This window comes from Lonchura striata, chromosome 3, assembly GCF_046129695.1.
Source record: "Lonchura striata isolate bLonStr1 chromosome 3, bLonStr1.mat, whole genome shotgun sequence".
Lineage (NCBI taxonomy): Eukaryota > Metazoa > Chordata > Aves > Passeriformes > Estrildidae > Lonchura > Lonchura striata.
This window is the reverse complement of record NC_134605.1, coordinates 64019023-64044825: the sequence shown is the minus strand read 5'-3', so window position 1 is coordinate 64044825 and position 25803 is coordinate 64019023. Positions and strand designations below refer to the sequence as shown.

Below are 25803 nucleotides of genomic sequence, written 5' to 3'. Positions count from 1 at the left end.
TATTCCAAAGTATCAAGTGAAATGATGCCATATGTATATAATCATTCAAGAAACTCTGGACAGACATTTAAGGAAATGTTTCTTGGCACTTTCTGACCTCCTCCCCAAAACATTCCTGCTCCTATTGAGGGTTTTGGTGAAATGTCCTTAGAAAATAATGGATTCCAGGACAATACCACAGCCTTTGACAAGAACTATCCAGTAAAAACATCATCCTGAGAATCAGGAAGCTTGTCCTCTCAAACTTACACCCCACCCTTTTCTGTTCACACTTGCTTTTGTGAGCTACTTTAGACAGAATTAGATTTCTGGAGACCAGAAGTTCTTAAATATTGCTGCCTTGTGCTCTCTCTCTCTCTCTCACACACACACACACACACCTTACACACACTGTAAGAATTAAGGATCAGAGGTTGGCTTCTCACAGCCCAGTTCAATAAGGCACATTAGGAGATTAGAAGCCACTGAGAATCAGGAGACAGAGGTGAGCATGTGAAGGTAGAATGAGTGATCCCAGAGCTGCAGAGCTGCAGCAGAAAAAATATTCACCAGACAGCACCAAAGTTAAGAGCACAGAAAACTTTTGTTTACTGAGTGCCTTTTAAGAACTCAGTGCTTCAGGCTTGATCACAATAGCGTATCTAAGCAGCAGTTTCTTCACACCCAAGGTACTCATTTGCTCCATAGCTGGAGTCATCTTGTTATAACTTTGTGCTTTTTCTCTGACTCAGACACCTCTTTCCTGTTGAAATCCTTAATTTCACACCCACAGCCACTGGAACAACATTTCTTCCCAAGCTTCATATCTCACTCATCTATTCTACAGAGGGGATGACTTCCCCACACACATCCCCCTGTATATGGGTGGCTACTCTTATGGGTTTAGTTTATTGGCAAACAAGAGAATTAGAAAAAAAATCCTATAAGGAATAAGAAACTGGCAGTAAGACAAGTAACAGCTCCTATTTGAAATGAAAAAGAATTAAGTAAAACTTCTAGGTGTCCAAAGATGATATAGCCTGACAAAATTTCTACTTAATCAACTATATATGCACCTGATTTTCATTCTTAACAAGGTAAACTGTATATAAGATAAGATATATATTAATCTCTTTAAGTATACAGTAAAAAATAGTCAGCACCTATGGACATTCAGCTGGGAGAAACACCTCTTGAAAATGCAATACCTTGGCATACACAGGATTCAGCATCTGACACTGCATTTTGAGTGCACAGCCCAAGGAACCCAGATGGTGACATCTGTAGCCAGCAGATCCAGATGATACTAAATTCCTCATCTCTGATCTAACATACTGTGGCAGATGCAGAGATAAGAAATTGCTAATATGCACCATTAGCATTTCCAGACTGGTGCCTGTTGCCTAGGAGATGCTCTCACCTATTCTTGAGGTTGTGCAAAGATTTTGACAGCTGTAAAAGACTGTAGCACTGATCTTTTTCACAAAAAAAATTGAGGAAGGAACTGGAGGTCAGAAAGAGTTCAGGCCATTAAGCTCTTAAATCAGTATCAGTGATAGTAGGAACAGAGAGTAATAGAAATATGCAAGAAGATTATGAAAAAAATTTCCAAGGTAAAAACATGTGAGATACATCTCAGGTTAGAACAAAAAATTTGTTGCCAACTTTAGATAAGTGAAAATAATAGTTATTAAAGTTCAGATTTTTCTGATTTTCTTTTAATGTTCTGTTCATATAAAATCAATTATTTCCAATGGATCAAGATGCCAGTACAATTGGATTATTTCTGAAGGACCCATCACATTTGTTTGGTTTCTGTCTTTGCAAATCTCTAGCAGAGTAGATAATGTAGACGACAACAGCCTGATTTACAATAGGCCTTCACAGAAAATATCAGGGAAATGCTTGCTCCATTAGCTATATTTATGCCTCTTAAGCAGCTCCTTTCAATTTAAAAGTTTCCTAATGTGTCAGAGTCAAGCTTTAAACAATTCAGATGGCATCTTTTTCTCTGCCAGATGGGGGTTTTCAGTAAAATTCCCAGTAATCAGTCTTCAATTTTCATCCGTCAACTCTTCTGGAATAAAAAATCAGAATTTTTAACCATTCCATATCATCATGTTGAAAAGAAGTCCAAGCTTATGGTCTTGGTAACTCTAAGTGATAGATAGCTTATCACACTTGTGTTACTGATAAGGAGGAAGGAAGTTCCACTGAAGGAACTTGTGGCATCAAGTATAAAATATTATATTTCACAGCATTTTAAATCTCATCACATCTTACCTCAGTTATAAGTATTTGGATTGTCTTTTTCCCTCTCTTTCATTTTTCTTTTTCTTCCAGCAAATTCAATATATTTGTATAATTTATGATGGATGATTATTATCGGGAAAAAAGTTAACAATTAGTAAACTTGCATCTATATTGCACATGTTGGTACTAGGGGCACTAAGGCATTGCATTAAAAAATAAAGAAAGTGTACTCTATGCTAGCCCAACACAGCTCTGTTTTAAATAGCCAAGAAACATTTGCACTGGGATGTTTGGTAAAAAATATGTTTTTTGGATCCTTTCATGCACTCTTACATCATCACTGGGTTAGACCTTGGAATTACTGAAACAAGGAGCAAAAATCCAGGCACCTTCAGAGGAGGTGTCCCAGTTTTTCTGTGAATGTCAAATTAGTCATCTAAGAACCAGGTGTGTTCCAAGACAGCTGTCAGTGTTAGGGCATGAAGAATGGATGTAAAAGGCATGGAATGAGTCACGCTCTGAAGATGCTGGCTTTTCTCTCTGCTCTCCTTGGACTACAGAATGTGCTCAGCAAAGAGCAAGCACCTAACACACAGACAGGGTCATCTCTATGTTCACTGTAATCCATCCTAACTCTAGCCTTGCCCTCACCAGGATAACTGATGGAAATAAACTACTTCATTCATTAACTAAAGCTACCTCTGAGCAGGCAGAGTTTTCCACTGAGCCACCTCTTTTCCGCTCCATTTTATTTTGTAGAAAGCAACAGTTCAAGGAAATATTTTGCTGCACGATTTCTGTGCTCAGCAAAGGAAAGTCATGTCTATATTGTAAAGAATTGCACATGCAATTAACTTACTGTAATTTCCTTGAGAAAAAGAAATAAATTACTTCAATACAAATTAATTGTTATCTTCAGCAGGCTTACATATTTTGGTCATTCATTGTGTGTGCCTGTTGTTTTTTGCTGCTTCATGACCTTTGTGACATCAAAAGACACTCTTTTGTCTTTTGGCCACATTAGCAACCCCAAAACTTATGGCTTGATCACAGGTTCCTATTGTTCATCTGCGCCCTGTGTTATAAATTCCTCAGTAAAAAAAAAACCCACAGTCAAAACCCTTGTGGGAACAAAGTGCATGTCTTAATTTTAACTCATACAATGCATAGGCAACTTCTCTTTAAACTGTAATTGTTAGGCCTGAACAAGCATCCATTGAAGACCTCTACATTGTTGGTACCCTGGTGAGATCACTTGGAAAGCCAGTAGTTAGTGCTGCACAATATGCTAAAATGCCCAGAGGAATTAGGACGCTTTCTTAGCTTTGCCTGTAAACTTTTCTTATTGGCTTGTCTTTTCTTGTATATGCCACTCATAATTAACTACAGCAAAAGAGGGCCCAGCACGGAAAAGCAAGTTATCTGAAGGCCCCTATTCTTTTCTCAAAATGTATGAAGGCTTATTTTGTACTTCCAGTTGACCAGTATTTCCTTTTTGTTTGCTGAATAATGATCTGATTGTCTCAAATAATAGAACAGCTTCTAGAGAAGCTCACATATATAAATTTGCACTCATCTTTTCTGTAGTAGCTTTTATACTGGTAAGGAGTCACTGCCCTTCCTGCCTAGAAGTGACAAACGTGTATGAATACAGAATGAATAAGTAGATATTTCAGCAGCTATCTCACATGATGAAAAAAAAAATTGGGAAGTTTGGGTCTTTGGCCAACAAAATAGCCAGTATGTGTTATCATCCATGTAATGCCATTTAAGCTAGCATACCTTCATCTGTAGGAATGTAATTTTTTTCTTCATCTGTGAGAAACAACTTGTTGGTTCCAGTCTCATGAGGAGAGTTCTTAATGTTGTGGAAGATTCTGTATTTTTCCAGCTTCTACATCAGGCAGAGTGTTTAACATGGTAATATTGTCTAAAAGAACCATGTATACAACAAGTAAAATACATTAAAGAATCAAAGGGCTGTGAAAGAGACAAATATGCAGATCAAAAGCTCTTCCACAGAAATTATGATCCTTCAGACAAAGTTTGAAAGGCCTGTGCATGGCTGATTTTCCATGTGAACCCTTAGGAACTGGTCAAACACAGATGCTTTGCATTGGCCTGAGGAGGAATCCAAGTGTTACATTATGGCTTAGACTCAGACTTGCTGGAATTTGTATTTTCCCCTTTATATTTTGCTTTTAAATGTTAGTATCACGTTGTTTTTAAGAAAAGGACAAATACTCCCATAGACTCAAACACAAAAAGACTACATTGCTCTCTTCTCTTAACTGCACCTTCCCCGAAGTGTCTAAATGTTTGGTTTGGACTGCTTCATCAGTGCCTTGCCCTCTATGCCAACAGTCAAAGACACATCAAGGCTGAACAAAAGTCCACTAAATTTGGTAAAAATCCCTTCAGTATCTTTAGTGAGCACTGGATGCAGCTGTAAACTTACAGGTTGTTGCCAAGAAAAGGTGTCTACTGCCACCAGTTATATACTGACATGCTAAAGGCTTGCATGTTTATTAAAAAAAACCCAACAAAACAAACAAAAAAAAACCCTATTGTGTTTCCCAAGCAGCACATAGAGAAATAAAGGGAAATTTTCAGAAAGGAAAGAAAAAACCCTGTAAAATAATAATTTTTGAAAATAGGAAGTGTTTTAAAAAATATTTCTGTTATTGCACTGATGCCTTGTCTTCCCAGTTTGTGCTTGCCAAATGAGGGAAATGCATACTCAAAGCTATTTTGAAGTTAAACAAACCAAAGGTGTTTGTAAATCTGCAAGCAGTTTCACCTCCTGTGCCCTAAAGTCAGCCGAAACAAGGTTATTTAAACTGAATTTCAAGTGACTGTTTCTGGCTTAATATCTCGGTCTAATTTTTAATGGTTCAGAGCACTATTTTCGCAGAAATTATAAAACAATGGAAATAGACCTTTTATAGAGGAAAACAAGAAACACTTCTGAACTCTCACAGAACAGACAGTGAGCACTGCTCAAACACTGTCTGTTACAGAGGTTAAAAAGTTTCTTCTTATCTTTGGGCTTACAAAATAACCTCCATTATCTTGATTGCTTCTCCTCAGTGAAACAATCATTCAAATGTCTTACATGTCATTAAAGGTAGGGGGAAATTGTTTAGTGGACTGTTAGCAGGTACAAACTGTTTGTTTTTCTTAAATAACATTCCCACATAAAGGATGTTTGGAGTGGCTATTTCAGAAAAGGAAGAAAACTTTTGACTTTAAAAAAGGAAGGACCTTCAGAAAAGATGAAAAAAAGGTCATTGATTAGCTGTGTGTTGAATGCAGTAGTTATAACTGGCAAAGACAGAGCTCCAAACATCTAAGTGATGAAAGAAGATTTTCTTCCCAAGTCAAAGATTTAAGAGATTTTGCCATGCAAATATTAAACAGTATTCATCATCTATTTCTCATGGGCTACTAAACAGGTATCCTAGCATCCTGGTTTATCTGCTGACTCAGACTGACATTAATTCTTTTCAAGTAAATTTCTTGGAGAAATTAATATAGTTAGTTAATTATTTTAAACAAAATCCCAAACTTGCTCATATTCTTACTCCATATAGGCCAAAGGTGTTGTCTTCATTGTCCTCTCAAATAAGCCATGTAAGGGATGGTGATAAATCCAAATGCTGCATCCAAGGATGCAGTGTTATGGGCACCTTTTACACCTTTACTCTTATGCTGGTGATAGTGTAGGAGAAAAGGCACTAATGGAAGCAAATTTCCCTCCTATCCATCACTGCAGGGTAATTTCCTGCTGCACATGCTGTCTTTGCTGTCTGTTAGACTCTGTATTTCTCTGAATTATATTCAGTTCTTAAACTGACAAACCTTCCTGTCTGCTTTACTTGCACATTTCCCCTCAAAGCATTTTGTTAGACTTGTTCTCTGCTTCTTGAGCTGCCAAAGCTTTATTGACTAGTAGTTATTCGGCATTTTCCAGCCTTTCTCACCTTTGAAAACCCACGTTGGGGTCAGGACACTCCTTAGATGTAAGGCTTTTGGCACTGGAATTACATTTTCATCACTCAGGGAAACACTACAAAGTGGTATATCTGGAGTCACTCCAAAGTGAGTAGAACAATTCAAAAATTTCTTTGATTGCCAGTTTGACTGTCACATAGATTGGGTGAGAGCCTATATGTGCTTGTATTTGGCAGAATTCCAGGCAGAATACAGATGCTGGACACAAGACAACTGGAGAAAAGATCATCAGAGGCATCAGTGTACCAGCCTCTATGAAATTATTCGTGGTTCATGGATAATGAGCTTTAGCTTTCATCTTAATCTTGCACTTATATTTAGTGGTGCAACACCATGGTAAATGCAGCTGAGTGTTGATACATGTGTTTCTGTACTTCTGTGAGGTTCACATTTCTTTCCACCTTACCTACCTGTATCCTAGTTTAAAACCAGCACAATACCCTCTTATGAAAGCCTTCAGTGTCTATCTCTGAATCTGAGATCATACAAAATAATCCATAATTGTGTGCATAGTTGAACTGCAGCCATTTGTACAAAATTCATGTCTGGGCAAAGTTTTACATAATTTCTTCTTGGTGGTACTGGAAACTACCTCCTGTCTTGTGTTAATAAGATTTGTACCTATGGAAGTCCTTAAAAGACAGATGAGATCTTCAGTCAGAGTATACAGAGAACTCTTAACATTCTGCAGTTTCATTCTTCATTAGTCATTTATAATCTTTTATCAGCCTAGCAATACAAGCCAGATTGTGTTGGTTAGAAGTCAGAATAATGAAAACTAAAGTGAGTACATGGTTGTGAATTTTGGAAAATGTATGAAAAGAGAGATTAGCTATACCAAAATTTTTGGCATTGTTCCTGAATTTAGCATAATATATTAATTGGATCTTGAATGCACCTAGGATCTGCTCACCAGTGAGGCCACTGGCACTGCTCGTTCATTTCCACTGCTTCACTGTCCAACAGGTCTAATTGATCTGCACTTGATGGAGGCCTCTGGTTTATGTGTTCATCAGTATGAACAAAAGTCACAAAGCACCATGAGTGTTTCTTTCTGGTTGCAATACTAGAGGGATATTTTTTTTAAATATTAGTAGCTGATTAAGTTAGAGTAAGATAAGACATACAAATCCTAAAAGCCCACATCCCAGTCAAAAAACTGAGCTATTCAAAGTTGGTTCATCATAAACTCAATCAAACCTGTGATCAGCTGCTGGTGCCTTCAGGCGTCCTCTATTGCTCTGATAAGAACTATGGTGAACATAAAATGAAGGATCACCACATGAACCCTTTTCTTCACCTTTGAAGGTAACATCAGTTTGAGAAGCTGCACTGCACTTTCATCCATTATCTTGCAGAGTTATGCCACCTCCCTTAGGCTTTCTGGGAAGATTATAGTGTTCACAAATGCTTTGCACACTCGTGAAAATCCAGGGGGACCATATGGGTGCTCTTGTCTGACCTCTCACATAATACAGGTCATAGAATAATTTACCTTGGTACTTTACATAAAATCCAGTAAGTTGTGGCAGAAATTCAGCATATATTTTTGACACCTATCTCAATTTAAAGTTGTCAAGGAGCTGCATGATTCACTCTGACTTTAAGTAACCAGTTCAAAATGTTAAATTTATTCACTTTCAAAAACTATGTCTTATTTCTAGTTTAAATTGTTTTCATTTCAACCCCTACCTACAGACTTTCCTATACATTTATCTGATAAGGAGTCCTTTACTATCACAGTCAGGTTTCCTGGGCAAGAATTTTGGGATCCTACTCAGATGAAGTCTCATCTTTCTATACTTAACTCTTCAAGCATAATTGCCATTATTCAAAAAGAAACTGATTATTTAGTGGGGTGGTAATACTTCCAAGTGGCTAAGACACAAACAGCTAATAAACATTTGTGAGATAGCAGCATGCCAAATATACAGAGGAGATTGAAAGTTCTCCAGAGCTAATTTAGAAATGTCTCTTCTTGATATCTACATCCTGATCCTGAAATAGCACTGGAGTTGTTTTGCTAACATCTACCTCTAAAGATTTCTGGTTATGTCCTATTCCAGATCACAGCCAAGAGTGGCTTGGCTTTATTTGTATTTTTGTCTTCCAGATAAACCATTTTCATTCCTTGTATCCATTATTGCATTGCTAGACTTGCATTGCTTTGATTAAACTGAGAGGGTCAAAAGATGAGTTTGGATAAGAGAGTAGATAGCTCTACTTATACCAATTTGATTGAGCCAGCCATAAATCTCAGCTTGACAACTCTTTAATGTAGTTGATTCATGAAAGCACACACTTCCTGATTTTCATAGATTTGTCTTTGTCAGGAAGACAGCTGCCAAGCTGAGCATCAGCATGTCAAGCTGCACTTGATGGATAAACAAATTTTATCTGTCTCTGAAGCTTTAGATCTGAAGGTTTCTCAACAAATTCCATCACTAATAAGCACCAGTTTTCAGTCAACTCATACCTACCTTGGTATACCTCCTTACTTATCTGTGATAGACCACACAGTGCAGATCAAATGTAACCACAGAGGAATATGTTATTCCAACCCTGCCCTATTATTTTTTTTTCTAGTTATCTATGGCTTTAGACAGAAATGTGACTTTCATAACTAAAGGTAAAATTCCTGCACAGGAAGACAGAATTTTTGTGTGTATTTTTGTGTGTCTGAATCACTTCTCCCTGTGACTATGTGCATCTTCATTATTAAAAAAAAAAAAAAAAAAATCTCTTTATATCAGCTGTAGATAATGTTGTACTGTTATGGAAAAGATAATAAGTCATAAAACCTTCACTTCTGGAAAATACTGCACATTTTGAACATGATTAGTCATGAACCAGAACAAAGCAGTTATGTGTATTCCATTTCCCTGCCTGCTTTGAGGCAGTGCTTGGAAAAAATTATGATAAACCAGATTAGAACTGTGAAATCACTTTGCCACTTTTATACGCTGTCACTGCCTTGGTGGATGAATAGCTATGAAGATAAGTGCAGCTCTGCCACGTAGCTCCATTCCCTTCTCCACCCTGCCACCCACACTCAAGTTCTGATGCAAGTGCAGCCCAACTCCTTCAGGGCTGTTCAGGAAATTGCCACCCAGTGATTTCCGTAGTAGTTTTTGCAGGCAGCACCACCAAAGGAGGAGATAAAGGTTTGTTCAGAGCGAATGCCTTGAACTACTATTTCCACAATAGTTGCCTTAAACCAGCTTGCAATCTGCCATCTCATCTTTGTCAAAGTTTCTGGCATTATACACAATTTTTCTTCGCTCATGTACAGTTGATGTGTGTGTACAAATGCACATAGCACTTCCCAGAGTGAAAAAAATAACCTGCAGAAGTGAAAATTCATTTTAAGAGAAAGTAGAAGAAATAACACCATGCAATAGCCTGGCTAGGATTTCTGAAGATGTCTCATGAAATCTGCCTGATGTTACAGAAATCACTTCACAATGAGTTTTACTATGTGAGACACTGAGGCCCTTCCTTGTAATTTACTTCTCAATATATTTATCTAAAAACTTCTTAGGAAGTGGCTTTTTGAAGAGCAAGTGGATAAGAAGTGGCCCTAGAATTTAGCTCAGTAATTAGTTGTTATTTTTTCTATGATTACTAGAAGAAAAGTTTACTTTTCCGGAGGATGTATGATGTACGATGTACAATGTACGATGGCAAGTCCAAACATTGTAAGCATGATACAGTCACAAACCTTCTAGAAAATCTTCCTTTAGCAAGAGATAGTTATCAAACCACTCAGTCGTTGGCTGCACTGTACACATTGCTAGAAATCTTGGCTAGAGACAGAAGTGATCACTTTCAAATGGGGGAAAAAAAAAGGGAAGAAAACAGAAGAACAAACTTTCAAACACAGAATTTCCAGCCTGATGAGAGGGGAATCCAGAAGGTTAAAATGTGGAGTCCATGAAGGAGCCAAGATGCGTCACACATGCTTTTGGAGCTGAAAAGTTAGGCTGGCTCAGAGATGAAGTTTTAGGTAGAAGAATTAGGAAAATTGCCATTAAACATGCCAACTTCATGCACCAGCTGTGGAGATGATGTTACTGATAAGGGTGGAAGATGTTTCAGGGAGCTGTGGCAATACCATAGCAGCGACCTATATGCTGAGCAGCTTCTGAGCAGTCAGATTTATGTTCCTGCTTCCACTCTTCAATGAGAAATTTGGTCCTCTTAGGCTCCTCAGAGAATCACTGACATGTCCACTTAGACAGAGGTCTTTGCATCTTTTCTATCTAAAGAATAACTGGTGCCTCAGTGCTCCCAGGGGAGTGGGAAGGGTAGGGAACAAGCAGCACCTTCTGCTCTCCCTGTCTATGAAGGACAGAGGTGGATACAATAAAGATGTAAAGTGGAAAATATCTGATACAGATAACTAATATTTTATTGCTCAAATGAGAATTTCAAAGTTTGGACAAAACAAAGTGGCATTTCCTTAATTTTACTCAGATTTGTTGGAGAGCATTCTTTAATGGCAGCTGGGACAGGTTATTCTCTCAGAAAGCACAAACCTGAGAACAAAAGTAGTTGAAGTCCCTGACATTACTGAGAACTCGTGTGCTCCTTACGAAGGACTGCAAGGAATCTGGGACAGCAGCAGGAGCAAGAGCAGATGATGTTGGCTCGTCCAAGAACATGCATCCTTGCCAGGAGGCCTTTCCAGGTCTCAGACACAGAATGCTCTGTGCTTGCACAAGAGTCAATGTTTTTCTGTCTTACACATGGCAGCACTGAGGCAGTACTCTGCCGAGCATTTGCTACTGGATTTGTGCCCTTATGTGAAGAAGGATGACTCGGTGCAAATGCAATGGTGGTGGTTGGGGAGTACTGAGAAAGCTAATGGTTTTTTAATTCCTTTCTCAACATTAACCAAAAACCAGACTGTGTGACCTCTGGTTTTCTTAAGAGCCCCCTAGCTTCAGTACCAGAAGCAGGAAGGCAGGCAGTGACTCATAGCTCTTCCCTGAGGAAGTTATAGAGTGACCCCAATGAATCATGGTCCTGATCAAAGTATAGCAGCAGTAATCATAAATTCAATCCCCTGTTCTTCTAATATTAGCATTTATTCATAGAGGACATGTCCCTGCTCACATATATAATTTGTTGCATTATTAATGATTTCAAAATCCTTGTCATATATTTTTTCCTTTGCATTGTGGTGGGAAGTTAGGTTAGGGAGGTTGTGGCAGCAAACATTTCTGGTGTTTATCTTTTATTTTGAATTCAATTAGACTTTAATTTCTCTTATATTTTAATTTAAAAAAAAAAGCAAAACCACAAACAAACAAACAAACATCTGGCTCCTGCTACTACTGAAGAAGAGGTGGTCATACACTTCTTGTCTCCAGCCTTGGAAAAGCCCAGGAACAAGATGGCCCTGGGTTCCAACCACAAAAGTACTTAAAGTAAATCTTTTGGCTCAAGTCACAGTCAGAAAGAAAAAGGAAGGAAAATTATTTGCAATTGCAACAGCAATTATTTCACAAATCATGAGTATAAACAATTAAATCTCTCATGATTGTGAAATTGCATAGTATAAGATAGGAATTTCTTACTATTCCAGTACTCTTTAATGCATTCATTTTAATGTCTTTCTTGACAACAATTATCTATAAAACTCCATCACTTTCCATTCTTTGTAGCGTTCACATAATGTATAAACTTTTCCAACTGTTCATGGCTTAGAGTTTTGTTTAAAACGCTTAACAGAAGTTACACAGAGGTCCAATACAGCAAATGTCCAGCAAATGTACTCTGTTCTACATGCTTAAATATATAAAAACCACAATTATGCTTCCTAAGTGCCTAAACTTTTTCATCCAGAATAGTTGTTTTTCTATGTTACTTCCTACCATTCTTAAGTGGCAGGAAAATGAAAAAATATGTGAGTTGATCTGCCCGAAATAACCAAGAGATGGCAGCACTCCATTCAACCCAAACTTGTCATATAATCTATATGGCTGCAGTACAGCAGCCGGTGCAAGTGGGAAATGCGAGGGAAACAGAGCAGTCAGCCGTAGAGTAAGCTAGGACATGCATCATTTCATCAGTCACTCTCCCTGCTTGTCATGGTGAGGCTGAGAATCACTGCAGGCATGGAAAGCTCCTGACTAAATGGGGAGAAGGAGGAAGCTCATGACAATTGGTTTCTTCCTGGTGCCCTGTCCATTGATGACAGCAACATTCTCTGAGCTCCTGAGGCCATCCCTTGCATTTGAAAGCGTAAGGAAAAATATTGTCATCAGGAGGAAATGTATTAAGGCGCATAGTGAACACATTCCAAATTGTATTAATAATTTTTTTTCTCTTTTAAAAGAACACTGAAATTTTTGCACGTATTATAATGGGTTAAATTTCTTGCAGCATTCTTTCCTTCCTCTTTTAAATGCTGGAGTGAACTCCCTCTAGTTCTCCTCAGTCTTCATACACTACTCCCTGACAGTGCTAGCTACAAATTATGAGGAACTTTTTCTCAGTTTGCCAAGGTGAAAATGGCCATAGGGTGAGAACTTACTTGATGTCAGGTGCTCTGGGTTCTTTGGGAAGAGAGTTACTGTTTGGAGAGCAGAGTGCTAAGGATTTTGAAATTAACCTTGAAGCAGCTGTGATTGATATAGTGGTACAATTTACATTTTTTTGGTCTCCAGAAACCTTACAAAAGGCCAGGCACTCTCTGATACTGATGATCACTGCTGGAGCTAAACTCAAATATTCTTCCTTGCATGAGAAACATAGATGCATTCACAAAAAGTAAACTTTCTTTGCACTTAAATGGCTATGTTTATCTTGCATGTTCAGTAGGTGGATTTCAGTCTGGATTTTGCTGTACATGTTAGGGCAATCACTCCATTTGGTTTTATACTTTTTTCCCATAAATTCTTTCACTGACAAAGGTGGGAGGTTTTAAATTAGTGTGCAATAATTATTATGTTGCAAAATCTCAGCAGAGATAAAGCACCTGACATTTACACCAAGTCAGCTCTGTAAAATCGCTGCTAATGTTTGACTGAGTCAGGCTCCATGACAGCAAAATTACAAAGGTGTATTACCACTAGGGTGTTACAGTAGGAGCTTACACTCATATACAAAATCCATGGTTTGCTGATTAAATGTAAGCTTTTGAACACATCAAGAATTCCATGGATTAAGGTTCTCACATTTCCCACCATACCTAGCTGCTCTTTTAGAAGCACATTTTGTAGCTTTCTCTCTCTCAACCCACTCTTTCAACACAGGGGAAGTTTGTGTCATACTTTAACACAATCATTAATTACCTTAGTTAACATTGAGAATGCTAAAGAAGACACATGGCTTTTCAGATAAGGCTAAAGTAAATATTTAGGTTTACCTGTATTGAAATAGATGCAACTTCTGGGATATTGCAAATGAAATCCCTAATTTATGTATATTTAACTTGAATGGAATAGCTGATGATTCTTTCCCATTATAGTAGCCTCTATCTCTTATAATCCATTAATTTTACCAAGAAAACATTCCTTTCATCCCACTTTTGAACAAAAACTTCATATCAGAGACCACTCTAGTGATCCTCTTTCCACTAAAAAGTCACTGTTTAAATCAAACAGGAAACAGCTGGCAGCACTCTGTGAGGAGCTACTCTGTCACACTGTGTGGCACCATCAGGATCTTTGATTGTCACAGGCTGTGGGGGCTCTGCTGCGAGGTGTCATCTGCAAGGCACCCCCCAAAAAACGGTGTATCCTTAATGCCACGTCAGACAAGTGCCTGCTGGACCTGCCTCAGACTTTGCACATGCATAGGCTCAAAGAAGTCCAGGAATGATTTACAGCTTTACCACTCAGGATATAAGCCGAGGACAAGAAGAGTTTCTGTAAGCGGAAAATGTAGGCTCTCACATGCTGAGAGAGGGGAAAAGGGAAAAGGAAACATTTTTGACAGGACAGAGGAGAAGATGCTTTCAGAGGAAAGAAGCTGAGCTTCAGAGTGTGCTTGGAGAGCACAAGTAAAGCCATGCTTTGTCAGGCTGCAGCACGCGTTCCCCCAGGGCAGCAGCACACGCCAGTAAGAGCTGTGCCTCCCCATACATTGTCTCTCCTAATAGTACTGCTGTATCTTTTATGGACTTCTCTGGAGTGACTGCTACCCCCACACACTCCTCCACAACTTTCTCTGTAGTCTCCACCTTCAATCTCTATTCTTTATAAACTTAACCTGCACATGATACAGCGACCTGAGGTGAAATGATATATGTGATGCTCACTATCTAAAGTCCTGCTTTATTTACTTTGGAGTATATGGGGGAAATAGAGGTATTTCAGGCAACCTGAAAAGTTCAAGAAAGCTCTTGATTAATATGCTGCTGGACAGGATAAAATTATATTGCCAATGAAAACACAATCAGGCCAAGTGCAAATGAATGCTTATAGTGGGCTGGGAGGGTCTGCATGGGCAAAGAAAGGCTTTTGAATTAACTCAGGGGATCAGGAAAAAATATAGGAATGACTGTAAGAAGAGCGACGGGAAAGAAGGAGTGTGTTGGCCCACGTGTCAATGAATCGGCTGTTGGCAGCACATAAATGTTAAGGAGCAGCTTGCAGTCTCTGACTATTTGTAGCCTGATTCCTAAACCAAAGAAGAAATCCAGAGCAGTACTGGATACCAGACTACACCTCTGAGCCATCAGAGCCTTTCACTTGCACTAAGGAAAATAGATTATTGATGCTGGCAGGAACATGTGCTCTAAAAACAGACAAGGAGATTGCAGCCTAATCCAAATCCAAACAGAAGCAAGTTGTCTAAAGCCAAATTCCTTTTACAGTCTTTTAATTTCACTACAAAATTGCTTTCCTTTAAGTTTTAAATTGTGTAGTATCCGAGCCAATCTAGCTAACCCTTGCTTACAAGAGAAGTCTGTCTGTGCAGGAGCGGACCCATTAAAAACTCAAAAGCCTAATGGCTTACAGGACTCAGGGTAAAATCTTGGCCCCACTGAAGGCAGTAGGAGGCTTGCCAAGGACTTCAGTGGGGCCAGTATTTTACCTCAGCTCTTTACAAGCAGCAGTGTTGCTCATTTAGAAGCACAAAAACACCACTGTGAATTTCCTGAGGTCCAATCACCAGCTTTTGCTGGTGATTCCATCGTCATCACGTGGCTTCACTTTCAAACCCAAAAGGAAGAGGCTGAAAAGTGAAGCCATATTCTCCCACCAAAAGCCCTTTCCTTTTGCATGATCTATGCATGATGTTCAATTGCAGGGAAAAGAGGAAGAAATCCATTACTTGTGTGTTTTTCTTTTCCCCCGTTCCTCTCATTCTGAAAAAACCTCCTTACCCTGGAGGGTAGCATAAAGAGACTTTGCTAGAAATGACAAGGCTCAGGGCTGCTGCTCCAGCTGGGGATACCTGGGACATGACGTGTCCGGAGAGCCGGGTGGGAGGCACCCCAGCCTGGGGCTGCTCGTGGGGCCCCCGCCCAGCAGATGCCCAGGCTCGGACACGGCCCCATGGCCGGACACGCCGCCAGGCCAGCGCAGTAATTGAAAACAGCGGGACTTGCGCCTGCAGTCTCCAGTGTGAGTGCTCGGGAGTGTGTGATCATGATCAATAATGCTCCATGGGAATCTTTTAAAGTCCTCCCAGCCACATCACTCCAGTAAAGGATTTGTCAGCTTTTCCATAAACCCCAGTTTTGAAAAGTTTATAGTGCAGCTTGTTTTCATTACCTTGAGGTGAAAGTTGCCATATAAAATTTCAGACCAGAAACCTTTTTTCCCTTGCTAATACAAAATAACATTTAAAACAAATTTTAGTCTCCAAATTTAGAGTCCTAGTAGGAACCATGTTATTCCCTGAGTGCTTTGAGTGTGCTGCTCAGAACTCCTGTGTGAAAATCTAGTGAAGTCAAGAATTAACAAACAAATGGCAAACTCTTCTGTTGGATTTTTAAACCACTGACTAATACGTCCAGAACTGCAGAGTTATTTTGCTCACCCCCAAGAAATGCTGTAAGTCTGTGTCAGGGACTTCTGTGGAAGAAGAACAGACAATGTGCCTTTTCTCTTCCCTTTCCAGCAGCTGGAATTATGGTTTTGCACCACTTTGGTTTTTTTTTAAGGAGTAAAATTTCAGCTCATATAAAGTTGCTGTAGCTCCATTCACTACAGTCTACATTGCATCTTCTCTCTGCTAAACAGTTTCTATGCTGCAGCCTAGAAATGATTGAACTTCCACAGACAGGACTTTTCCTGTTACAGGCATGAGTCACATTCCAGCTACCTGTACTTACAGAACACAGTGGGAGAAGAACCAAAGCTCAGCTGACATCAGATGCCTGTGCCTCACACAGACAGGCAGAGCATTTCTCATCACCTGAGCAGTAATAGCTGACCTCTTCATCGCCAACAGCTGCCCCCACTGCTGAACCAGGCCTTTGCCCCTCACAGTACATTGGCATCCCCTCACTGCTGCTTTCTGACCTTACCAGCAGGAACACACTAAAGTTGCTGCCTCTCCTGGGAAGAAGAGAGTTGTAAGAACAGCTGTTTCCAGGCCTGCAAGCCTAGTGCTGCTGTTTTACAGCAATAGATGCCAGCAACCAAAGCAGCAGCTAACAAGCACCAAAGGAATTTTGTACCTGTGCATACCTTTGTGTATAGATACCTTCGTGTATCTATTGTTGGAAGGATTAAGGCTCCTTTAATTTCACAAAGTTAATTTCACACAATGTTCTTACAAAACAGAATACAGAATGTTGCAGTCTACTATCTTTGGAGACTGACCCAGGAGAACAAGAACTAATGTCATGTAGATGAGTTCATCCATAGAAACCAAATGGACTTATATTTGCTAGATGTCCAGTCCCTGAAAAGTCCATCCAAGTGTCATATGACCATGTTACTACTGGTAGAATTAACATATTCTGGATATTTTCTTGATAAGAAAGCATATTTAACTTATTTTTTGGCATGGCCTATGCCTAGGCTAATTTCTTCTTAACAGTGGATTTTTTGCTGGTGAAAGAAAGCTTGTAAAAGTCAGAAGAGAAAATGATTTCTTTTTTGCCTAAGCAGTGCTTAGAAAAAAGTATCTATGTGGGTATTGAACTGATTAGTCATGGAGGTGTTTTTTGGATGAAAGTAAATAATACAAAATATCTGGGAATGGACAACAGATGGAAGGAGTCTTCAACAAAATTTAAAAGGTATTAATATTGTCATTACAACAGGAAGGTGAAAATGTATTGCCAAGTATGGAATACCAAGTATAAATACAGCACATTTGAGTCTTGTTTCTTAAGAAAATGAGGCGTATATGATTGTGTGATTGTGTACTTATAAATCACATGTCTTTATTCTTCTTCAATCCTTTTTTATTCTCTGGAGTGAATCAGGAGAATAATAGAGGTTTCAAGGTCAAAATATTTCAGTGAGGGTCCTAAAAGCTTGAAGCCCATCAGAAAAAATAAAATTAAAACTAAACCAAAACAAAAGCCAACACCCCAAAACTATTAGCACTTCCACTAAGTTATACTGTAAATGTTCATCTGCTTTTTAACACCAGAAAATCCACAGATGGTAATAGACAGTCAGAGAACTCCAACAGCTGGAAAGGTTTTACTTAAAGCTGTTACCTTATTAGACATCTGAAAACCTGTTGCAAAGTAAAACACTCCTGGCTCTCACACTAGATGCATTGACAGTCAAAGGTGACAAGCATGTACTCTGACTCTAAAATTTCCGACAAGTTTTCAGTGTTATAGATCTTGTAGTCTTCACAGGATGCTGGCCAATAGACAGTATCAACAGAAAGCTAAGCCCAAGCTAACTGAAGGATATATAGAGCCTTATTGAAAGGATTTCCTTGGCATTAATTTCATGCTGTAGCCAATAGACCATATTTCGTTTTCATTTCTTTTAAATTGAGGCTATTTAGAGAGCTATAAATTCTTTGTACGAAGTAGATTTTCCTCTTCTATTATCCTATTCAAAGGCTGTATTTCTTAAGGCTTTTCTTTAAGTAAATCTCATGGAGAGTAAGTCACCTGTTAAAATTATACAAGTCATTTGCAAATGCCTTTTCAAGCCCTGGGAGCCACAGGTAGAATGAGAATAGATTTTAAGCAACCTTCCAAAGGAGGCAAGAAGACAAGCTTCTGTTTGTTTCATATCTTTTCAATCTTTCCACAGGATAGCCCAGCAAAAGACAACAGTAAACAATTCCCAAATTTCTTCATTGTGGTAGAACATTTTCCAGTTGGCCCACTTTTCTGTTTCCAGCTAACAGCTTTATGCCCAAAGGTATGTTTGTACTACCATCAGTGTCCTGCGTGAGACAGAGTGGGCAGAAGATTGGGACATGTTTTAAATTGTTTTCTGCTGTAATGGGAAAGTCTGTGATGCTGCAGGATTCTCAGCCTACTTGAGGTGGAGGAAGGGCACAGTCCACACAGCCTCTTGCAGGGCCAGTGCCTTAGTACATGGCCAAGGCTTATCAGCCACCCTGATGCTCTGCCAGTGAGCAGAGAAGCAGCAATTGCTGAATGAAAGAGGAAGATCATGTAGTCCAAATGAACAGCAATTTAGACTCTTTATGTACGTAACCCCTGCCTTCTTTGTGCTGTCAAGAATAGCAAACAAGTGAGCAAATCCATCTGGTGTCCGTTCCATCCCCCTCAAACACAGATTCTTGGATTAATGTAGCCCTGTGCCAAGTACTTTGACTGGCATGGAAATTAGGATCTGTTTTCTTTGTTGATGAATAGCCAAAGCAATATTCCTGTCTTTGTGAGGCTGATGGAAATCCCTCTGAAAGCACTTGAAAATACCACAAGATTCCTGCCCAGCCTGAAAAATAGAAGGATAGGAGGAAGTAAAATTGTGTGTTAGGTTTATCTCCTTGCAGTTTTTTCAGTGAATTTTATGGATATTAATAGAAGGCATGCTGAGAAGAAGGAAACCACTCACTCTGCAGCATTCCTGCTGCTACTGCTTCTAATGAAACGATGAAGAAACCTTCATGGTGTTCATGATCTTGTGCCAAATCCCAAATATTAAATCACTGTATGTTGTTGGGCTTCCAGTCATGAAAACTTAAAGCAAAACAAAACAACAAAAATGCCTTTACAGTTTTGTTTTGTTTTTTTTTTTTTTTTTCTGAATGGCAGTAGGCCTGGACATTCTTGTATCAGATCCACCATAAATATTTGATTGTCAAGCCACTCATATTCATAATTCATATTGTTAACAGACTAGTAGGCACACTTTGGCAGAGGACTCACCATGTACCAGCTATTTGGAAACACGAACACATTGGAAACTGCCTTTTTTGACCATCTAATGTTCTATCTTATCAAATTGTAAGCACAGGAGAGGACTTAGGGACAGACTGTTCTTGGCCCACAACAAACAGAGTAAAAGCAGGGATTTTGTCCAATCAGTAAACAAAGTTCTTGTAAAGGAGTAAAAGGTCTTGGAATACCTGCCACCTTGCAAAGTGCACTCGGAGCTGACACTAAAACCACTGAGGACAGGAAGAGATGGGCTGCTCTATTTATCAGGAATTTTATTACACCCCATGCAGAAAAAGGTGTAGGAGAGGACAAAGGCAGCAGCAGCATCTGTCCTCTGCTGAATTGATGTACTGTGAACTGCTAGGTACAATCCATATGAGTGAATATGGTGACAGGAGCAGGGACTAAGCACAGCATGCATCTGCCAGTGCTGACATTGAAGAAACAGAGACAGATCAAAAGGAAACAAAGCCTTATCTATATTTCAAAGTCAACATTGGTGCAGTGCCAAAACTGAGGAGAACAGCTGAGAGCAGCTGGAGACCTTCATTTCTCTTGACCACGCTTGGACTTCTCCTTCAGAGTGCCTTACTATGATCTGAATCCTTTCCTGGAGCAGAGTGAGAGCAGAAGTGGACAGGAGAGGTGTTGAAGAATGAGTTGTGCATTGCAGGAAGAGGTCAAATTTTAAAAAAGAGTGTGGATGAAGGAGGAGAAGAATGAAAAATTACCTTCCTTATGAGTGTCTGTGATTTTATCTTCCTGTGACCAAAAAGAGGAAGCCAAATTCAGAACAAAAAGTGTTTTTTCACTCCACAGAGAACCAATAAGGTTTTAGCCTGGTCCTTCCACAAGGTATTTTATATGCCAGCTGTGAAATATCACAAACACTTGACAAATGTTTAACAATCCAGCCTTGGTATGTTTATCCCTTTCAAACAATACCTTGTTGGGGGCCTAGTTCTGAGAAGCAACTGTGCAAAGAATGTGGATAGGAGGAAAAGCAGCTTGTCAGAAAAGAGAAATACAGCGTTGACAGAAGCTGCAAAATTTTTGTGAACTCTATTCTTCTGCCAACATACAAATGTCACTGCCTGGCAGGTGGAATCATCAGCAGAGAGTGCTCCCTAAGCATTGCTTAAATGAGCAAATGCTTCATTTTCCAAACCCAGTTGTGATAGCAAACTGCTGGGGAAGTTAATTGGTGAGTCTGGATACATCTAAAGCATGAAGAGCCTGCAATCACCTCTCAGCATCCATTTCTTTGCAAATGGCTGTGCTGAGCAGGAAAGACGACCTACCACAGCTCCATGTCACAGCCAGCGTCTTTGCAAGGAAATACTTTGATGCTTGCTTTTTCTTAGTGGCCTGTTGTCCTGCATAAGGCATACTTAGAGATTTATTTGGTCTCCGTTGTGCAATGAAAGAGGTATCAGAATTTCTTTCTCCAGGCAATGAACCACTAGAGACTCCCTTGTTACCTTTAACTCAGAAATCGTCATTCAGAAATTTACAGGCTGACCTATAGCTCTCCAGAGAAACTCTGCATTACTTTTCTTTGCCTTTCTCTCGTATGCCTGCCTTTTCCTCTGTTGCCTTTCCCCCCATCACAACTTCCTTTTTATCCTGATGACCTCAGCTCTGTTTATGCAGTGAAAAGAGTGAATGTATTAAAACAGTTTTGGATGACTTAAGTCCTTTTGAACATTTTCCACACACATCAGGTATTCTCCCACCAGCACATCGCTGCCTTTGTTTGAGCTAGGTCACAGTCTAGTCTTTGAGGAACAAAGGCATAACATTCGTAGGGACTTGTATTCAAGGTAAGAATTCATTACCCAGCTGTTGTGTGTGAACCTTGGCAGCCATCTAAGGGAAATAGAATCAGAAAGGTAAAAGTGAGAAAACACATGGATTGAGATAAAGCCATTTTAATGTGTTAAAAAAAAATTAAAAATTAAAAACAAGGAATGAAAAAGCAACAATTCACCACCTCACTCAAATGGCATTAATAAACACTCTCCCAGTTTTGTTCCTGAGCAAGGTGTTACATGGTAGAGAATATTCCTTTGGAGTCAGCTGTCTGTCTGTCTCTTCCTAATCTCTTGCCCACCTCTAGCCTACTCTTCTATTGGCAGGAGAAACAGAGAAGACCTTGGCACTGTGCAAGCACTGTTCAGTAACAACAGAAAATACATGATAAAAATGTTCGAGTCACAAATCAAAAGCGTAGCACCATACAGACTGCTGTGAAGAAAATTAACTCTCAGCTCATATGGTGACAATAGTTTGGTTACCCTAAGTAATGCACAATCGCCTTGCTTCAAGAGGACTTACACCATCCAAAGATGATCCAGAAATCTTGTCACTTCCAATTACATCTGTTGCTCTAAAACAGAGTAGGACCTTTTCTGCACATCTTAAATTCTCTCTTATATACTTAGGCCATAAAAAGAGCTTAAGAATCACTTTTCCTTTAGCTGTCATCCATGAGCTGACAGACCAGACTAGGTCCTGCTGCCATGCAAGCTCTGCACAGCCTCATCTGGATGTATTTTGGCTGAATGAAATTCCCTGTCTTATCATGTTCACAATATTCTCCTAACTCTTTCCTAGCTGGGAGATCTAAGAATATAAAGGAAATGGCAACCAGGGACATTGGGCATTATGCTTAGAAGGCTAGGGTTAGGAAGAAGCCAGAAACCTCTTCTGGAGCAAGGGCTAGAGGCTTCAGTCCAGTGAGGCTCCTGTCCAGAGAGGCCCTGCATCTGGGAGAGTAGAGGTTGGGGCTGCTTATGCCCAGCTCGTCAGCTGCAGAGGTCTGGTCGGAAATTGGGAAAGAAAGATGTTCACAGCCTGGGAGCAGGAAAATTATATGGTCTCATTTATGGGAGCCTTGCTAAACTCTTTCCTGACAAGGGAGATTGCATACTTGGAAGACAGATACAAGCAGTGCTACAGCATCCAAACGGCCAGCCTTGGGAGAGAGAGAGGTCTGAGAAAGACAAAAAGGGAGAAATCCTGTAGGTATCTAAGCTAGGGAAAGTTGTATGCCCATAGTGAACTGCTGAGCCAAAGTGGCTCAGTGCTGAGCCAAAAGGCTCTTCAACAGTAACAGTGGAGAATAAGTGGTGGTACCTGTGCTGCTTCTGCTGGATGCTGTCACTGGCACAGCGGTGCTGGCAGGAGCACCAGCACCAGCAGTGGTGGAGGTTTGCTCTGTAACAGACAGCTCCCTGCCTTCCCTGCCTTTGTGAACCCTGAGCTATGCCGTGGCTGGGGGGGGAAGCTGTAATCCTTGTTCTCATGTCATGCAATCTCAGCCAATCTCCCAAGAGGAAAAGCTGCCTAGTTTAGGATGTCGATCTACTGGTAGTATCTGTTTATGAGTAAAATAACCCATCTTGCTTGAGAACAGAAAGTTGGAATGGAAGAGTAAGAAAGGGTAAACTAAAAAGTAAAGTGCTATATAAAATTTTGTGTTAGTAATGCCAAATGACTCATGGAAAACTTAATAATCACCTCACTTCAGTTTCAAAACAATGTGAAAATGTTTTTAGTCCCACGTCTTCACTTGCTTCCTTCCCCCACCCCTTTACAGAGACCCTGTCTGGTGGCAGGGTACAATTTTTCTGTGCCAGAGCTCAGGGCCAGAAGGTCTCAGCCAACACCAATTTGAATTTAATACAACACGCCCCACTGAGAAACTCTTCAGACAGATCAGTTTTTTTCTTTTTGTATTAGACTACAGGTAAATCTGGAGATTGGATTAACTTTTTTTTTAATCCAATTTTTTTGAGTATAGACATTCACTGCAAGCAGCCAAGATTCACAGAAATGCAGTCATGAGTTTCATACCCATCATTACATACTTGTATCACATCCAGTACATAGAGGGATTGGTCCTGAGGGGTTTGTCCAAGTTACCATACTACAGAGAAGCATCAAAAAAGCCAAATCTTTCAGCTGACCAATTTCATTGGAGTCATTTTGGATTTATACAGTCAGTCAAGATCAGCAGATACTTAAGCTCTGTTTTATCTGGAAAGAGACTAACTCTTAGCTGGACTTCATAAACTAGCCTTCATCCAGGACCCAGCATCATATTCAAATGAATCAGTTGAGAGAGAACAGCAGAGGAGAGGAAAGTAAATGTTACAAAGATCTTGAAATCCCCTGCATCACCCTGCAATTTCTTTGCAATCTCACATGTGCACATACCAGATGGTGCATTTAAACTCAAATATTAACTTTCTTGATGATATTTCATTTGAAACTCTGTGTTCATTTAATTCAAAAATAAAAACTTAAAAATCATTCCAGAAGAAAAATATGTCTTTCTCATGTAAAAGAATGATTTTGAGAAATCTGACTTCAATAATTTGTCTTGGCGCAAAAGCCATATATAAGCAAAAACTGGGGTTTGGATGAGCCAAAATGAAACTTGGTTCTGATTGCTTTGTGCTGTAAGGTTATGATTTCTCTAAACAGCCAAAGTAGAATTCATGGTTCTACACCACAGAAGGGGAGGAAGCCCTGCTTCCCTGGTATCAATCGACTCTGTTCATCCCCATCTTCTCAGATCCCCTCTACCCAGCTGCCAGCTTTAGCACTTCTCTGCCTGCCGAGGAAGATCATTCACTTCACCAAAAAAAAAAAAAAAAAAAAAAAAAAAAAGGGTAAAAAAGCAGTGCCCCCCCCCCTTCCCAAATTAAAACAAGATTTTTTTTTTTTTTTGCAAGGATTAAGCTAGCTCGTCTCCTGGTCAGAGAGATGCCAGCACTGTCTGCAGGGTTGGCTGAATGGTGGCTAAGGAAAGAAAGGCTCAGGCAGGGAAGTGCAGAGAGCAAGACTTCCCCCTTTCGGCAGCTGCAAGCTGTTAGTTCAGCTCACAGTGGTAACTTTAATCCAAACCCTAAGTGAACTGAAAAAGCTCATTAACTGGTTTTCATGCAGTTTTCTCTTTCCCTATCAGGTGAAACTTTGTGTTTTATTTTTTCATCTGTAGCAAGGGAATTGAAATTATCAGATTAGGAAAATTATTGATTGACTCTTAAAATATAATTTGGTACTCACATTTTATATTTCATATTTCTTTATGCCTCTGAAAAGGAATCAACAACAGTAGTGCTAGCTGTATGTAATTTGTATTCCTAAGAAAAAACTAATGTGCAAGTTCAGCTAAGTACATATTTAAAACATTTTGTAAAGAATTCCTTATAAAAATCAAAGGGATATTTATATTTGGTCCCTTCTGTAAAGACAAATTCACATCTATAGCTAGACATACATGTACAAAGACAGGGTGATGTGGACAGTTACACATGTGGAGTGGGTCTTTCTGACCTGACCTTTTCAACACTGTATTTGTGAAAGCAGGACAGCGACTAACTGCAGCAAGCCAGAAACTATAGTAATTACTCTAATTCAGAAGCTATCAGCCTTCTGAAAAGAGAAGAAGAGGAATAGAATCATGCTTAAATACAGCCCATTTTGCTTTGTTCTTCAACACAGTCCCATTCAAAATACTTTGGAATTTATGAGTCTACTGAAAGTGAGGTCTCATAATGTGCACAGCATGTTGCCAGTTAACTTGAATGGGCTTCTCCTCTGTTTTCTGTCTGATTACTATAATAGATCACTTGAAAAGGGGCCCCTCCTTCTAAAACATATGTATTATGATGAAGAAAAAAGCCAGTCCCTAAGATGTCCAGGTAGGTTTGTGCAGCTCACCTAAACATCTGCCTTCCAAAATGTGATCTGGTGTCCCTTGAAGCAATTTGGAGCGAAGCGTCCCTGCGGTGCTCTGGCCCCAGCCCTGCAGCAGCACGATTCCTTGTCAGCCTTCCAGTGCTTCCTTGTGCAGTTCAAGAGACAAATATTCGCTCGCTTGAGGGACTGCAGTGCTTTGATCTCCACTTCCAGATGGAACCAGAAGTGCCGAGGCACGTAGAGAAAACAAAAGCAAATTTTTGCAATCCGCAAGAAAGATGGCTAAGAATAATAGAAATGTATTTATATATGCCTTTCTGCCTTTTTTTTTTTTTGACAGCATCATAACCTCAATCAAATAAAAATCTATAAAAGAACAGACAGAAAATAAGGATTGCAGATTTTTTATTTAATTTTAATATTTTTGACATTCAATTCTTCCAAAGACATAGACAAAGCTTCTTCTGATCTCAGTGGTGGAGGATTTGACTCTAAAAGTTCAAACCGCAAACAATGAAGCTATTACTCCTATGATTCATCTCACCCTC

The 25803-nt window shown here is 39.5% G+C and overlaps 1 long non-coding RNA gene across 1 annotated transcript in view; it reads right to left on the bottom strand.

Moving 5' to 3' along the window:
- Positions 1 to 25407, bottom strand: part of LOC110479666 (uncharacterized) — a 129490-nt gene extending 104083 nt beyond the window's left edge. Inside the window, exon 1 of the long non-coding RNA XR_004148046.2 lies at positions 25277 to 25407. This is a non-coding gene — a long non-coding RNA (uncharacterized LOC110479666). The remainder of the gene's footprint in view (positions 1 to 25276) is intronic.
- Between the last annotated feature and the right edge of the window lie 396 nt (positions 25408 to 25803).